The following is a 19,113-nucleotide window of genomic DNA, read 5'->3' on the forward strand; positions in this document are numbered from 1 at the left end:
CATCTGTCTAACTACCACATTTCTGTCTTTTAAACTACCACATTTAAGTTTCCTTTGAGTGGTCATTGCAGATAGATTTGATTGTTTATGATTTTGAAGAAGGGATTAGCAACCATTTACGCAAGTCATCAGTATTTTTCTCTAACTTTTCAGTGGATTTTTCACATTGGTTTCTTGTTAGTGTTTGTGTGTGTGTGTGTGTGTGTGTGTGTGTGTGTGTGTGTGTGTGTGTGTGTCTTTGTGTTGAATTCAATGGAAATATTATAGTGCATTAGATAGAATCCTAGACTAGTAGCAAGAGATCCAAGGTACATCAGATTCTCCCTTGAATTGTATCCATGCATGATATATTTACTTGCCATGTCCCTGTTGAACACAGAGGTACAAATGGGTACCATAGACAATGAAATTGACAGCAAATATTGGATGATGGTGTGAAAAGCTTTCCTGGTTTAGATTCAACAATATTATTTACAGCCTTATAATTGCTATTAAATACTTTAATTATTGACATTATTAGCATAATGTCATTAAATCAATTATTGTTGTCTTGTGACTCTTGATACTCGTGCTGTGATCATGCTGTGATCTGAAAGTTACATGGCTATAAATTTGTTTGCTTTATCATTGCATTTTTTTTTCTTCACAAAATGTGAATACAAACATAACAGTGAAATCACACAGATTGATTGTATGATTAAACACAGCTATAAAGTGAGTATCATCTGAACTCAGGATTTGTAACTTCATCTGACAACTTCTTCTATATCACAATTCATAGCATCTTACCAATGCAGCACTAAAGAAACAAATGCTGGAGTAGGCCATCATATGATGCAAAGATTGACTAGGATGGTAGCCTCAAAACAAATGAAAGTATACCAGGAAAATGGTACTGTCTGTCAAAAAGAACAAAAAGAGTATATGACAGATATGTTTATCATACTTCTTCAACTCTTTGTTTTCATATTTTTCTGTTGCCAGGTGTTATTTAACATGAGATGTAGATAACTCTTAATATTTTTCTCACTGTTATTCGACATAGTAAGATGGAGGTACATGTGTCAAAACATTTGGCTCATGTTCACCTGCAGTATACCATGCACAATACAGTAATATCAAGAAGATTCTTGTCCTTTTATTTTTCAAACTTACCATTCCAAGGTATGCATACATATACACATGAAAGTGTCATAGCAGGGGTTAAACCAACTCTTCTTGCAAGTGAAAGTCTTGAACAAGGTCAATCTCATCAGATTTTGTTGATTAATTAATCGTTTAGTCTTGTTTTCACAGGGTGGCTCCATCAGTGAGTTGAACACTGTTGTTCATGGAGACAGTTCATGGACAGTAAACACATATATTGATAAAGATCAAATGGGCTTTAGATGTCATTCCAGCAGTGAAAGCTCATGTCTTGGTACAAGTTTCTTATATGTGACCCTGCACCACAAAATGAACAAAAAATTGCCAGACATGGATTTTTTTAGTTAAGGTCAGATTCTGAAAGAGCAGACTCTAAGCTTTAAAATGATATATAATTCAATCCAAATGGACTCTCCTAACCTATCTAAATATTGGAAAGAAAGTACACACCCTGGATAAGTGTGAATTGAGAAAAGACGCTCTGAAGAACAGGGTCTATTCAAGCGTTTAATCTCTATCAAGCTGCGCTAACTGTGCGATGAATGGAACAAATAACAGGATGATAAACACCAGAGCAATAACAATTAAGGGATGACCACATTAAGCTGAAATTGTGCATGCCTCATTAACACATTCTGTTGATGATAAATGTCATCTTTTAAAGCATTAGCGTTATCCCTTCTAAAGTTATTGGAGTTAAAAGTGATGGGCATGGACAGGGTTTTTAACAAATGAAAAGAGGACTCTTTCAGAAACACCTTATCACACTATTCCACTAAAAAGTGTTCCACTGAGAAAAACTGCTGATAACCAAATTTTCTTTTTGTTTTATGATACCAAACTTTGGTATGATGTAGAAGAAGACTTGCTCTTTCAGAAAATATGAAAAAGTCAAGATTGGCTAGGTTGACCTATTTCACCTATTTTCCGCTCTCACACAAAATCAGTGCGTGCGACTTTTTGTTCGTTTTGTGATGCACAGTCACATATTATGTATACCTTCTCGTTACCAAAAGCCTTGCTATCGGTTTCTTTGCCAACCCGAAACCACTATAGATAGGCAGGCTACTCTTTGAAATTAGGACAAATTGTCAGTTGTATAGGTATGTATTTATAGGATGACACTATGTAAGAATTCAAAAGCTCTTTTTAATTTTTTTTTGAAAGGTCGTGAGTTTGAAATTTTAAAATTTTTGAAAAATGTTTGGAGAGTATTTGCATATTACAAACATTTCCCCATCCTTAGCACTTGGCAATGCTTAACTCGTGTTGGCTTGAATGTATTCTGTGAGTGTAGGAGGGAGATGTGTATTTTGACTCCCAATTATTCTCTAAAGCTAACCAGCTACTGTTCAGTGACCATCAAGAATAAATGATAGATTTGAATACTACATGAATGATATCATTCAGGAAAAAGCAATTGCGTAAATTTTGTAAGTTATTGAATTTGTTTTCAATAGCCACAGTGAAGACATTAATACTAAGTATCTTCCATCTTTGAGATAAAAAGGAATGATTTCCCTTATTCATAATAAACATTTCATTTTTGTTGCATGAAACAGTGTTTTTCTCAAGTTGTTGATTTGGCAATTATCAGTTGACTCATGAAATTTTCGAAAAGTAAATCTCCATGAAGTATATATTGTGTTTTCACAGTGTGGTTATGAGCTGAAATCATGATATATCTGATAGGATTTCTTGTTTAAGTAGGTATACCTTATTCTTATTGAAACTATCAGCATTGAAGTTATTTATTTGTTTCACGACTTAAATATTGTATTGATTCTTGACAAAATGAATCTATAGCTTGGTCTCATGAATTTCTTGGGAACAGCATGTATTACATAGAAACAAGCTAATGTGATGAATCTGACCAGCACCTGCCTGCTGGTAGGATGAATGTTGCCTCTTACAGACAGCTAGAGACTGGAATGGTATTTGAATTGACTGTTGATCAGCCACCCCATGACTTGCAAGAACTGGTTGACAAAAGAGAAAAGAGTGTTCCCTACCCTGCTGGCCTGCTATTAATGCCACCTGCCTCCCACACACTGACAGGAGTCAGCATCTTGTGTGAGGTGCAACACCCTGGGCATGTCTGAAAACCACAGCATTGGCATGGAAAGAAAGTGGCATCAACCACACTAGCTAGCATAGCCCTGACAGCATCACCAGGGGCCTATTGTGGTAAAACAGTTACCAGTCTGATTGGGCTATGGACCTTCGATGATCCAAGCACACTCAACAACCACATGTCTGACAGTCACCTAGAGAAAAGGGTGGAGACAAATATGACTTACTCATTTGGCAATGTATTGGTATCTCTGCAACATTTGGGCTTAAGATTCTCTTCCTTGCTTTCCAAAGTTGGTTGACGGATAGACGAGATCAGAATGTGGTTGGCCAACAATTAGTCTCCCAGCATGCCTCTTCATCAACCTCCACCACAGGACGTGAGCCAAGTCTGGCAGAGCTTAGGCATGGATTATGGCCTGACAGAGACCTGTAACTCCAATCTGAGCTGCAATTCCTCAGCACTCCAGCCACAAATTCTCATCCAGATCCTGTTAGTTTCACATTAAAATATTAATAGATTAACTTGCTTAAGTTAAGATTTATATTATATTCCTTTAGCATACAATATCTTTTTTCTTGATGCCAGCATTATTTTTTTTCTCTGTTGTGTGATAATCAAAATATGTTTTAAGTTAATTATTTTGTTTGTGTTTAATTGGACTGTGAAATTCTTTTATCAAGATTTTATAATCGAAATTATTTGAGATGTAGATAAAACCAGATCTTAAGGAATTTAATCTTGACATGAAAATATAATAACTCGTAACATTGAGATGCATAGTGAACCTATTGTGTTTATCAGCTGCACAAATTTCCCTGAGAGTTGTTTGGAAACCTTAATTCTATGCCAGAAGTGAGTTGATAAATACACCTTATTTCTCAAACTTCTGTATATCCATTGTGAGAAATGAGGAATTATTTGATAAGCTTGTATACATTAAGTATTTATGTTAGCTTTGGGTAATGCAGGGATGTCGGATATGAAAAAAAGACAAATTTCAAATGAGTCTTGAAAATGACAATGTTTTCTTGTTTTACTTGTCCTTTGTCAAACATCGAAAGATTTGTTTCAAGCAAATTGTCATTCTTTTCTTGTTGTTTAAATCACATGTTGGTCACTGCATGCTTGAATTTAGTAGAAATTACTGATTTATTACCTCGCAAGAAGCTTCATATTTGCTGTGTAGATAATGTCTTTGGAGTCTTGTTACTAATATATTTGAATGCATTCATTTCATGTTCATGAACTACGAAATAAAACTGGAAATAGCGCCAAGTATGGAACCAGTCATATAAAAACAGTGTTGATGATAAGTCTTCCTTTATCAAACTGTCAAGAAATATTATGATTTATGATCATTATGTTTTCAACTCTTTTTAGAGCTGCTGGGGCCTGACACAGCCATAGGAGGAAAACAATGCTTTGAACTTTGTTTGCTTCCAGATTTGTTGCATGCCCTGGTTTTTATGATGTCACAAAGGGGCCTCACTGCTTTCAGAGAAAACTAGAAACTAAAATGAAAGCCAAGGTCTATGAAGCTTGCTGAGTAGCATTGTGTCGGAACACTAAATATGAGAAACAGATGGGACTCAGTAGGGAAGAGAGAGCTACGTCAGATGAGAGTATCATGTCTGACATATAAATGTGACTTATACAGAAAAACAAGCAACCAAAAAAGTAAATGTGCGTTTGTCCATCCTTCTCTCCTTTACCCCTTTTCTTTACCTTTTTCCTCTTTATATTTCATTGCCTTAAAATGTGATATTTGATGTATTGACAGCATTGTGAAGAAAATATAAGAAGAGTTTTAAAAAATGTATTTTTCTTGAAAAGTACACATTCCATCAACTTGTTAATGACATATGTTATAGTAATATTATTTCCCCTGCTTTCTGAAAGAGCTAAATCAAGAACTCTTTTATTGTATGCTAAAAAAATAAAAAATATATTGAAGTTTCCTTATGTTTTCTTATATTGTTGTCTATACATATTGTCATGAACTGCAGTAATCTTCTTATTCAGCGATGACAACACTAACTTTTGAACTGATCGCCTGATTTTCCTCAATCTTTCACTGATGTGTCCTACTAATATTGCTGCTTTCAATCAATCCACATTTATATATGGGTTTTGATTTCCTTTAATTTAAACTTGTAATGGAGGTGTGTGTATAGCTGGCTCCTGTAGGTTCCCAGAGTGTTTGGTAATGTTGCCTTTTGTGTTCCAAACATTGTAGGCTATTGTGTCACACTTCTGGTGTGCTTTATCTGCTACACTTTTAGTAGATTTTATTCAAAAGTATGCTATATTTCTTCACAGAGAGAGAGAGAGAGAGAGAGAGAGAGAGAGAGAGAAAGAATGAAAGCAAAAGAAAAAAAGAAAACATGTATACACCATTTATTATGATTACTCAAGCCATTGCTTTTCTGTTAGTAGTACAAATGTATGTGTAATGTTATTCATATGAAACATATAAGATCACCTACAACAGATGATAATAGAATTGGACTTTGGTATATTAGACTTAAAGAAACGGAACATTGTGCTCACAGTAAAAGGAGTTGCTTGTGTTGAGCCAAAATAAGTATTGATGCATGTCAAGCAGCATCAAAAAAATTCTTTCAGATGATGGTAAGAGATGAAGAAGGGAAGTAATTGGCAAGGGAGCCCTCTTTGCCCCGTTCGTCTCCTCTCATCTCTTTTTGTCATCCTGCTTCAATGTTCTCAGAAACAGACTTGTCAAAATTGGATATGATGCTTGTCAGGTTTGATTTGCAGAATGTTCTAGAGCTACATGTGAGGGACATGAAGGAGAGGGAATGGGGATGGCATGTGGGAGAGAAGTGATACGGTAACTAGGGACTCCAGGTACCTCTTAGGTGGGCTTTGCCCCTTTCATACCAATTAAAGAGCTTTACACCTCATAACAGAGGCTGACTTGAAACTCCCCTGACCATAACCTTCAATTGTTAAGGTACTATCACTGGGATCTTGATTTGAGGACAGGGTGAAGGGGGAGCCTCTACCAGACATCTGGGGCTGACATTGGGATCAAGACAATTTAGATGAGAACAACCTTGCATGACTGTCTCAAATCTTCACAGGTTAACTGTGATGCTGTTATCCTCCTTTCCCTTTTTTCATCAGAGTTGTGGCAGTGCAGTGCCATACATTTTACCAAATTTAATTTTTGATAGTTGCACCAGTAGGCATTCCAGAAATGTAAGGCAGATTTTGTGATAGTCTATTAATTATAGTTGAATATGTACATGTATTTAGATACATTGATAGGTTTTATGCAGAAAAAAAAAACATACACAAAAGTATTTCATGCACAAAGTCATGACTTAGATGGCATTGGCTCTATAGTTAAAGGACATCACCTCATGAAAATTGATTTAAACATCAAACAACACCTCAAAAATTAAGATATGAAAAAAAAATCACATCTAATTCATTCGATTTTAACGTGGTATCTGCTTCAGACTCCCATTCTTTGTTCTTCAGTTGGCTTGTGTGTGATATACAACCAACCATGATAGATAGTAAACACAGGAAACAGATATGGGTCTATGTTCTAATCAGATAAAGTGCACAAAACTCTCCATGTATTCCACCAATGCTAAATGTAATAGCAAATATGAGATGCTGAGTGCAAAGCCTTCACAGTGTGCAGTGGAAGGCAAATAATACTATTCACTAAAATTACAATGAGCAGATCGTACACTGTAGTTCTTGTTCAAATTTGGCAGATGTGTTGGATTTAGCTTCATGTAAGGAGTGTTTATGTGTGATGGGTTTCAGAGTTTGCTTTGATCTGCTAGGATGTTGAAGCCAGTGGTGGCCTGAAGAAACCAGAAATTAATGACAACATTATCTTTTAGCATCTGGGATCTGCCAGAGATTTGTAACTAACTGGTTGTGACATATTTCTGTATGCATCACACTCCCTTCTATTCAGAGAGAAGTTTGGAAGCTGTGTGGGTGATGTCTGGTCCATGACAGGCTCCATCCCCCACTGCCCACTCAGAGAGTTCTCAGCACCCACCATCCTTTGAAACCTCTATTCTTTGTGATACAATACTAGAGAGAATGGCAGTATTAAATACTTACATTTCACTTGTCTTCTGTGTTGTACTGATTAATTTGAGAGTCCTATTCTACTAGATAACTTTAGGTGCAGGTATGAAGGAATCTTGGGATATAATGGGCTCTATTAGATCAGTGTAAGCCAAATATAATGAAACCTGGCTTTTGTGCCACTGTTAAGGCTGGCAGAAAAACCAATGGCAGTTTGCTTGAACTTAAAACGTTTAAGTTGTTAGTATGTACATTGAAAACTGTCTATAGAGGCCACCCAAGGGAGATGAAAAAAGTAGCCGCTATAGACAGGTGGCATGCTGTAAACAGGGTCCTTAACATGGCTATAGCAACCACCTAAGGGAAATGAAAGAGTGGCCACTGTGGACAGGTGGCTGTTAAGGCAGGTTTGACTGTATATTATGTTCTCACATTCTGCTCCGTGTTGTGAGACATGCTGGTCTCATCTCCAATCAGATCAATGTAAGTGTAAATGAGAGTAAAAAATTATATAAATATCATGCTTTGTGTGATACTCAGCTAGGGGTCATTTGTCAGAGATGAGTTAGCATTTACAAATTTATATATTGGCAAACATAAATGAAAGGCTTATGGAGTTTAAGAAACACACATTTTAAGGGGTGATTTTTTTTTATTCATGCTGTGTTTTTTCTGTGTTTTTCTCTGTGTGTGAGTTGTTGTTGTTGTCGTTGTTGTTGTTGTTGTTATTGTTATTCATTTATTTATTTTTTTTTGGCCAGGATGTCAATATCTGCATACTGTATTCTGCTGTGTATAGGAGAGACGTGATAGGAGCTGGCAATAACTAGCTGGACATCAGCATGAAATATTCTTAAGTGGATAAGATAAGATTTATGAAAGTTCATAAACCAGGAAATCTCTTACTGAATTTAAAGTCTGACAGTGTAGTATGTTACAAGAATTATTTTTCAATATATAGGGCTTATTCTAGCTATTTATTGATGAAGTATTGTATACCATGACTAAGATGTATTCCACGTATAGCCAATGCCAGAACACAAGAGCTGTTCAAATAGCAAAGTTTAGACATAAAGTCATTCAGACAGGCAAGTTAGGACAAACATGAGTAGATGTTGTTGACTGAGATAGCCAAGCTTAGACACAAGTGACTTGTTCAGACAGCTACACTCAAGCAAATAATCATTCAGCTATTAAACCAATTGTATTTCCTTTTTTTTCAGAAAAATCTCTGGTATTAGGCATGTACCATTCAGACATTGATGTCCCTTGAAAAGACAATAGTCTGTGTGTGTGTGTGTGTGTGTGTGTGTGTGTGTGAGTGTTTGTATGTTTGTCATGAGGATGATCTTTGCTGTCAAATACTTTGTGAGGTCACATTCTTATTAGCAACAAGAGTCACATAATCTTTGTTTGCAATGATACATCCTCCAAGGAAACCTGTTAGGGTAGATGGATGTTTCTCACATGAGTGGGACACATGATATTATTTAATGTCTAATCTCAAGAGGAGTTGATCGATAACGATCATGGTCCCTAAATACTGACTGGCCCTGAAGAAGGCTGAATATAATACAGCTGGTGACATTCAGGAAAGGTATCCCCTTTTCATTGGAGATGAAGTAGTTAAAACAAACATGGAAAGGGATCGTGAGAAAAACAGATCAGTCCAGGAAATGAGGTAAAGTAGACGAACCGACTCCCTCTGGTCTGAATTCAGGGGGCAAAAAATCATCAAACTTGTATGACCCTTGCAAGTCCGAGGCCACAATCTGGGTTGTTGTTGTTTTTTTTTCCTGAAAGTGTGCAGATTGTATGTGTGCGTTTGTCAGTCTGTGTGTATGTATGTTGCTTTTTAAATAAACATCCAGGAGAGGATGTCAAATGGAAATGCTAACTGTCTCTTTATTCTCATTTTATTTTGGGTGTGTTTTTCCTTTGAGTAAATGCTTGTGCCTGGAAGTGTTTCGGGCGTTATGATATATCTGTTCAAAATAGTTTATTTAACTCTGTAGATTGTTTATATGACTGATTGAAATCCCTTCTAAACTTTGGGCCAACCAATGTCATGCCCTTCTCTGATATCTCGTTATTTCATATTCTTAACATGCAGATGACTCCTGATGCTATTCAGATACCTCTCATATTTTGGCAACTTTTGAATCTTTTATGATGACAAAACAGTTGTAAATGTTTTCTATTTGCATTCATACTGACAAGGCAGTAAAATGAATGTATAACAAATGCAACCCCAGTTGTTCATTGATGAATGTGAATGTTTGTTGTAATATGATATAGGTTCATTGTTTAGAATTGGCTAGATGTGTTCATATCATATCTGCTGCTTCCCATCAAATAGACATATTCTGCTTTTGTGTTGCAATTTTTTTTGTGCAACCATAGTTCATGCATATTTTGCCTACCTGAAGAAAGAGTAAACAATAAAAAAAAATGTGAAGAGTTCCCTTTTATGTGTTACTTGAAAGAAATGAAATTTGACATTTCTTATTTGTTAAAATATTTAATTTTGCACAGGCACAATTATTTCCTTTTCAAATCAGAATTTATTATTTAATTGATTTGTCCCCATTGACAATACCTCTTGGACCATTACCTATCACCAATTTATCGGCAAACGGACAGATAAGATAGTAAAGTCAACTTTGTGTACTTAGTGATTTGTGTGATGTTGTGATATAGAAATGCTCTTATTTCTCCAACAGCAATTTCTGCAAAGTTGTTGCCATAGCAACTGCCGTGTTTTAGAGGAAATGTGACTCTGTTTGACCAAGGTGTGAATAGCAAATGAAGTTTCAACATGAAATAGACATACTCAGACACTTTTATTATGTTTTTACATTATTTCAATATATCTATATATATATATATATATATATGTTTTAGTTTCTGAATTTTTCAGGTGTTACCATGGCAACAGACTTTTTTTAAAAAAAATTCCCATGACCCAAGTTACTCTAAGTCTATAGATTTAGTCACTTTTGTCTTATTGAATAAATACTGTAAAATTAGCAGTATGTGTTATTTTTCAAGCAAATTTTTTTTTTTACCCTGGCAACTGGAGAAGACATCAGAATTGACTAGGACTCTAAATGCAATTGAATGAGTAATTCTAAATCTATAGATCTAGTTACTTTTATTACCTTTCAATACTGTTTAACCTGTTGAGGACCAGGTCCAAGTAAACTCGGGCAGGTATCTATAGAAAATGCGTGTTGTAGCAAAATCAGTCCGTCCTCAACGAGTTAGTGGGAAATATGTCTGTTTTTCAAAAACAATATTTCATGATTGCATCAGGAAAACACATCTGAGAAGAACTAGGACTTTAATTGCAATTGAACGAATAATTCCAAATCTATTATTTTAGTCTTTTTTTCTTACATTTTAGTATGGTTTGATAGGAAATAAGATTATATGTTTTTCAGAAAGATTATTTGTTACTATGGCAATGGGATAAGACATCAGATTTCTGAAGGGCTCAATATTTAAATTATTTCAGAATATTTCAGTCTAGATGTGTTTTGAAGTTTTTAGATTTTGATATTGAGCCCTTCAGAATTCTGATGTCTTATGTTTGTGTTTCACTATGTCTCATATGGATAATTGATATCATACCTCCTCAACATGTGCCATCTTATGAACTTCTTGAATGTGAACTGCAAGGAATGTATGGAATAGCAGTCACCCTTAAAATGAAGGAAATCTTATGTGCAAATGATGAAAGAAATGTCATTCAAGTAGAGAGAGAGGAGGAGAGGGGGATGAGGTTCTGTCAGCTGCCATGAGTAAAAAGCTCTGGTTAGTTAATGATGTGACTCACTATTCATCATCCTTTGAACACAAAGAGAAGAATCCCTGTGTCTGAGATATCATAATAGATCATGCCATCCTTTTAGTTCCTACTCACTCCCTAACTCCACCCTTTCTCCTGTCTAATTATGTGTTCATGAAAACAGATCTGAACTACTGTATAAGTTGTTGTTTTCACATACAGATATTTTTGCAAATGAGGAGGTTTCAGCCATTTTCACGAGATGTTGCTTTCACTAGTTGACTATGATGAATGCACTATTCCCCTAGCGCATGGGACACTTTTGTGTGTTGTTAAATTTACAATCCGGAGTAAGCAAATCAGAAGTTTATAATGACTAGAGTTCATGGTACGGAATGAGTGGCTGTCTGTATGTCTAATTCACTTTGTGGAACCAGATGACCTTGCTTTGTTACTGTTGCTGGTGCCTTGGAAGATAATGAGCTTCATCATTCACACACATTGACTCAGAACTTTCTCTTCTCTGTTTCTAAAATGTTTGATATAAAATTTTTCTCAGATACCACAGAGTGTCTAGATTGACAGTTGTATAGATTGTATTTTAAATGGAAGGCAGCCGTATGCCCACTGCTTATTTTTACTCTTTCCTGGGTAGGTCTCAGATTTCACTTGAACAGACCATAATCTGCTCTATTAGGGAGGAAAAGCTCATTTTGTGAAATCATCTGACTAATTGGAAGAGTCTGGTTCTTTGCGGTCATCCTGCTTAGAGTTAGCCAACAACCTTGTCTCAGGAAGGCTGGACAACTGAACATGTGGGTCAGTCTTTGGTCATGAGATTCCAGTTTGTCATTGCCTCAAACTAGTCTCATGAGGGACTGAGTAACAGTTTCATGAACACAGTATAGTCACAGACATTTGTGACAGAAATAGAGAAAAGTTCAGTAAATGAACATCCAGTATTGTAAAGATATATTATTTGCTACTTAACTTGTTGGCCTGTCTCTGTCCCCTTTGAAATAGAGATTCCCTAGCTGTCACCAGATCATTGTCAATGAATTAATTTTGACCTCCTCCAGTTTCTGCATGCTTTTTCTAATGAATATCAAGTATTACTTTCTTCAGTGTTCTGCATATGCACAAATGTAATTATGAATATTTGCATCAAACTTATCAACCATTTTAAATATTTACATTGTGTCCCTAGCTTTCCTGTCTCAAGTCGTTGAAGGTTGTGCAATGGCAGAGGGGAAGGTAGTTTATCTGAATTTGAAGATATTTCTTTATAATGCTAGCCAAGCTGATTGATTTTTAGATATTTATCAAAATGTTTATTCATGTTTTCATTTTTCTTTCTTCTTATGCCACAGATCATTGCAACATATATGCCTGACATGGACACTACGGATGAGGGTGTCCTAACAGTAAATACAACAGGGATCCTATGGGCTGCAGGCAGCCAGCCGATAGATGGCGGTATGTAGTAACTCCTCCAGTACACCAAATTCTGATGGAAATCTACTTCACTTTTCAAAATGCATATAGTATATGAGTTAAACATTTTGAGTTAAACATTTTGATATGCCAGAGACAAGACACTTGAACTTGTTTGTTTACATATTTTCTTTAGTTTGCTTGCACGTCAACATGTATACTGAACAGTACCTGTGGTTATTAACTCTTTATATGCCACGTTCGCACGCCAGACTCAGTCGACGGCGTGCCAACTTCGCTTTTTCTGCTCAAACGCACAAAGCCGCCCAAATCGATTGATAAATAGCCAGATGCCACAGTACTATGAAAGCATTTCTCGCGATTCCATTCCTGCCACATGTGGCTTTCATTTTATGTGATGATTGGCTATCGAGTGGTGTTCCCTACTGGATTTGCGAATAAATTCTAAGTTTCAGGAACTGTTTTAAGTGCAATAGTCATGCCTCTACAGTAATGTAGCTATTAGTCATTTAAAAGAAAAACAGTCATAGATCTGTCATACAATTTACATCAAAGGAAAGCTTGGCATTTTCTCCACAACTTTGGTTATTACATGACCAGGGTAACGAAAATCTATTGAACGTACATAGATTTGAAAAGCAGAATGTTTCCCCAAAGCATAACTACGTTGCTGTCTCAGAATAATGTGGCACACAGGGAGTTTACACCATGCCACATAAAGAGTCAACTCTATTGCATAGATTTTGTTGATGTGTAATGATACAGAGATCACACAGACTTATTTTTAAGCATCATTTGTGTGCAGATACTTTGTAACAGTATTAAGTATCACATGCTGGGATGTCTATTTATAACTTTTACTTGCGGCCATGCTCAACACTCATATGAGAACAAAAAACAACAACCAAATCATGAAACATAATTTGAAAGAAATCAGAGCCCGAGTGTTTTGTTGTTGAATGTGATATTTGTACAGTGTTTTTAGTATTTTACTTCATTAAGTACATAACTATACTTAACAGTACGATGACAATGATATTAGTCAGAGTTAGTATTAGTTCTTCTTTAGCAGATTTTGATTGTCATTTTCCCCCCTTTAATCTGACCAGGGCCAACGTGCATGGTAGAAGGCTTGAGACAAGCCTTAGGATCAGACTGCAGGACCGCCATAGCTCTCATGAACACTATGCTCCTTATCATCATTCTCATCTCAACCATTATCTTGGCAGTCTTCATAAAACGCAGGTACCACAGGATTTATCCCAAAGCTCAAATTCTGATAGTATTAAAGTCAAATCAGTCATATATCTGTATGCTTTTTATTTCTGTGTATTCCAGTAAAGCTCTTGTTCACTGATAATTTTCACAATGTAAGAAAAAGGGGGTTAGAATTTGTATTTACTTGAACTTCCTGTGTATATCTGCTCTATGGCCTGTCAATTTTTGTAGGCATTGAACAAGAAGAGATTGTCATACATCATAAAGTCATAGCACTTGTATTTACCATAGAAAGAAACACACACAAGAAGAATTTGCTCAATGCACATTGTGCCATGAAACCTCAGACTTCTACATAGACTGTTATATATACCAATGAGTTTATTGGGACAGGACTTTGCCATAGCTGTGACTCAGTTACCTTCATTCGGACAGAGAGACATTTTAAAGAAAATTCTAGTGCATAACATCTGCTGTTAAGGGGCATTCATAACATGAAATTTACTGTTATATCATGCCCCCCCCCCAAAAAAAAAAAAAAAAAAATTCTTATAGAGTTACCAGGAACTTGCTTTTTCATTGCAGATTGATACATGAAAGATTACCTGATTTCATTTGCTGAGTTAATTTTGTCTATCCTGTCAGTCAGTCAGGGAATGACAACAAAGCTTTGCTTTCAGTAGAAGTTACAGGTCTGCTCAGTGCAAGTGTAGAAGTGAGAAAAGAAAACACTGGGTTGTATGTGTTGCACTTGCTTTTGAGCCATAAGTTACAAGGAGTGAGGTATTGTGCCATATTCAGCAAATCAAGAAGTTCATTTGCCAAAAAAGGGAGGACTACATGAACCATTCTAGTGAGTAAAGAATGTTAAACTATGGAAACAAGAGAGTCAAATTGAATTTGCAAAAATAAGGGATTTGGTGAATATAATTAGTGCACAGAATTAGCATGACCTTTTGATTCATTAAGAGATATATTAATGGAGAGAAATTTGGTAGATAAGTGTTTAGTATGTTGAGTTTGAGTATGATCACAGTTTTGTTGAGTATGGTATGAACATAATTATAGTAGGAATCTGAGATAAGTTTTGCAGGAGTTTGAAAGAAGTTTGATGAAAGTTTGGTAGAGGTATATAGTTTGAGTATGAAAGAAATATTATAGGGTACAAGTTCGAAAGGAGTGTGGTAGGAGTTCAGCAGCAGATTTGAAGGATCATAGTAAGAATTTCATGAGCATTAAGATTAGAGCGTGTCTTTATATTAATCAGACTTTAATGGATCTTAATAGAATTTCTCAAGAACGCAACATGTGTTTTTGAGCTGACCGAATAGCATTTTGAGTTTTAATTTGTTGAAGAAATGTTCATATCTACTAATTGCAGCAATTAATGCAATATCTATATATGCAGTTCACTTAAAAGTATAAGTACTGAGTGGATTCAGCACAAGTAATGATGTCATACTCTTGTCTTCTTACAAGGTATGACAAGAAAGTGAAGCGCACTGAACAGCATATCAAGCAGCTGACGTTGATGGGGCTAGGAGAGGACTCCCTCATTACTCTTGATGAATGGGAGATGCCTAGAGAGAATGTAGTCCTCAATCGTAAGCTGGGGGAAGGTGCGTTTGGTACTGTCTATGGAGGGGAAGCATTGCTAGGCAACTGTAAGTGGGCAGCAGTCGCCGTCAAGACACTGAAGCTTGGAGCAACTGTGGCAGAAAAGGTAGGAGATTGTGAAAGCAAAATATTTACTAATACTATCAGCTGGGGTCTTCAACAGACTAGGAAAGTTACATGAACATACATGTGAATTCAGTGAATACAGAAAGATTAATGAAATACTCAGTAAAAGGGTTAGGAAATCGTACTTACAATCTGTTAAAAGTTACAAATGTTTTGAAGGTTTTTATTCTCGGCACGGGAAATCTACAATGGTTTGTGATTGTAGGCAAGTACTGTAGAAGAAAATACAATAGGAATTGCACAAATTTGTGTGAAAGGCATGCATTTCCTCATTACTTTCAACTTTGAGAAATACAAACAACTAAAAGTCCATTGAGAATAAATACATGCAGCTATTGGAAAATACAGGCAACTATTGAGAAATATTTTCCATGCCACTAGGGGGATCCAGGTCAAGCAATCTTTTTGATAGCTGTCGAGCTCTGTCTTCCCCTAATACCATTGTAAAACTGTTACATTTCACAAATTATTGTCAAGTTCGTACAGCCAATATTTTGAGCATGAGAACAAACATTGCATAAGAAAGCCTCTCCGCTTTTTAGTCTAAAATGTCGAGAGTGACAGAAGATCAAGCCTTTATTGCCATGGCATTCCATACCACTTGTTGTGTCTCCCCTTCATGAGCTGTACACACAAGTTGTATTGTCTTCTGAGTACTCACAGGCTCTTTTCACATTCTGTCATATGTAAAACCCTGAGTCATGCTAACTCCGATATATAATGTGTGGGTAGACTGGATTCTTTACTTGCATAAAATCTTTAATTCTAAATTAGCTGTCCCATTCCTGAAAGTTTTCAATGGTAGGAGTTCAAGCTAGGACCTTGAAATATTTTGTACAGTTATCAGAAATGCCTGTAAAACCCATATACCTATGTGTCAAGGCTACCTAGCCACAAATATTATGTTCATGCAGAGTTTTCACTGCATCATAAACAAAGATTCAAATATCTGAGGGTTTCACTTCATCCTCCATCACATGAAGTTAAGTAACTTAAAAAACACTTTGAACCCACAAGTACTAACTTGTTACAGTGTGTATGTGTGTGTGTGTGTGTGTGTGTGTTTTCATGGCAGATGCAATTTGTATTAATTGATAGTCATACAAAGAACTGTATGCAAAATGTATGTGTGCAAAACTAACGAGAATATAGCTTTTTTTAGAGCCTACTTTCACACATATCTTTGTAAGAGATACTTGTTGAAACAGATGTGTATTCATGAGTGACATAAAATCTGTTTCTCCTGTTTAGTCTGTAGGTGTTCATTAATGAGTCTTTTATTCTCTGTTTTAGCTGGATTTTCTCAGTGAAGCAGAAATGATGAAACGTTTCAGTCATAGAAATGTGGTGAATCTACTTGGAGTCTGCACACGGGGTGAACCAATGTATGCAGTTATGGAGTTTATGCTTTATGGTAAGTTTTGGATTCAGTACCCCTCGCAGAATATTAATATCAATGTTTCATATGAATGTTTGAGGATTACTCGTCATATATATCTTTGTATCAAAGTTTATTACGAGTATTTTAATTCATGAGAAAAGAACTACAGGTCACAAGATGCCACCATTCTATCTCTCCCATCATGTTAATATAGTCCTCTGGTGATTTACATTTAATTGGATCTTGTTTGACCAAGTACCCTCAAAAAAGTAGCTTTAAAAGATTGTTTTTTTGATTGGGTCAAATTCTGAAAGAGGAGATTATCAACTTCAGAAGGATATGTAACTCTACACACACATACACATATAGATAGATAGATAGATAGATAGATAGATAGATAGATAGATAGATAGATAGATAGATGGATAGATAGGTATTTTATGAATAATAGAATATTTCTCATTGTCTCTCTGCACGTAGGTGATCTGAAAACATTTCTGCTAGGACGTCGCCACCTTGTAGGAGAGGCCAGTGAGGGCAGTGTTATGACTGATAAGCTTCTTACTTCAATGGTGCTAGATATTGCATGTGGTCTCAGCTATCTAGCCAGTATCAACTATGTACACAGGTGAGAAAATGGTCCATACAACCTAACATATCCACATTTTTTGCTGAGGTATATATTTATGCCATAAACTAAACCAGGTTTGGAAATTATGTAGATCTATGTCATATGTGATGGAAAGAGACCTGTGTTATAATTAGCAACATCGTGACCTGTGTTGTTTGAAAATTGATGTCACAGATTGAAGAATCAGAGTGTAAAACATTTTTTAATTGAATACAAACTTTATTCTATTCCATTAATTCTTGAGACAGTTAACAGGGCATATGATTCAGGGAAGTTATAGGCTTCAGAATTGTTTGAAAAGTTCTAAAAGGGCAACTTACCTTTTAAATATTGAGGGGCAGTATTTCCAAATACTAAGAAAATGACATTCTAGTCAGATGAAAGTAAGAGATTATTAAAGCAGGGGGGTGAAGATATTCCATGAAAGATTTTTATTAGTTGTCTCTGTCTTTGCAAATGTGTTTGTAAGATCGCAGCAGTTGATCTACATTTTTAACAAACGTGTCGGAAAAAGGAACTCGTGATATGAAACTGTCATCAACTGCTTTCCTGGCAGTAACACTACCACCAGGCTATCCCTGGCTGATGAAAGAGACATGATGAACTTGGAACAGATATAGATCAGCAGTTGCAATCTAACAAATACATTTGTACATTGAGAGACAACAGATAAAAATCTTTCATAGTATAGATTCTAGTTGTGATACAACCATTATTTATATGACTAGTTGTTATAGGAGACCGAAATATAAACAGGAACAGTTACGAAGGTAACTCCAGGCTGCTGTTTGGCAGCACTATAGATATTTTTCTGTAACTTCAGCTTGCATATGAGAAATGAAATATTGATATGAAATGCTGTATGTCATTGACCTTGTGTGATTATGATATTCAATTTCTTTTTTTTCCCCCAGAGATCTGGCTTGTAGAAATTGCTTGGTGGATGCAATGTATGTTGTTAAGATTGGTGACTTTGGAATGACTCGGGCCCTCTATGATTCGGACTACTACAGACTTGGAAAGAGAAGTAAGATTATTTCACATCTCACAAGTTCACACTTTCAGTTGGTAAAATTATTGATGATTTCATAGGTCTTATGTTATGCTTCATTCTGTACTAAAATAGACTGAGTTTGATACTCCTGACAGGTACAATTATCGATCTTGATGAATTGTTCAATTTTTACGATGTTGCTCAAACTGGAATGATTCCAAAGCTAAGAAATGACTGCATATATTTTCTAAAACTCTGTAACCCATACCTCACCCTGATTGATACAGGCAAACTTCCAGTACGATGGATGGCTCCCGAGAGTCTGACGGAAGGTATCTTTACCACTATGAGTGATGTCTGGAGTTTGGGTGTAGTCATATATGAAGTTGTGACTTTGGGCAGCTTTCCTTACCAAGAGCTGTCTAACTCTGAGGTGCTGGAATACATCAGGGCCCAAAATTCTCTCCAGCCACCAGATGGATGTAGCACAGCATTGTAAGTAGCAGTCAGTGTTTGCCTGTGTAAGACACTCTTCAAGACTTACAAACGGCAGTCAGTTATACAAAGCAGCAAATATCAATACTAAACTTATTCAAAA

The 19,113-nt window shown here is 35.9% G+C and overlaps 1 pseudogene; it reads left to right on the top strand.

The window, feature by feature from the left end:
• The window catches only part of LOC139742046 (uncharacterized), a 54,407-nt pseudogene that overhangs the window by 33,986 nt on the left and 1,308 nt on the right, over positions 1-19,113 (top strand).

The sequence above is a fragment of the Diadema antillarum genome, unplaced genomic scaffold (assembly GCF_040938485.1).
Source record: "Diadema antillarum isolate AM-2024a unplaced genomic scaffold, OU_Dant_1.0 seq00000975_RagTag, whole genome shotgun sequence".
NCBI classification, from domain to species: Eukaryota; Metazoa; Echinodermata; class Echinoidea; order Diadematoida; family Diadematidae; genus Diadema; species Diadema antillarum.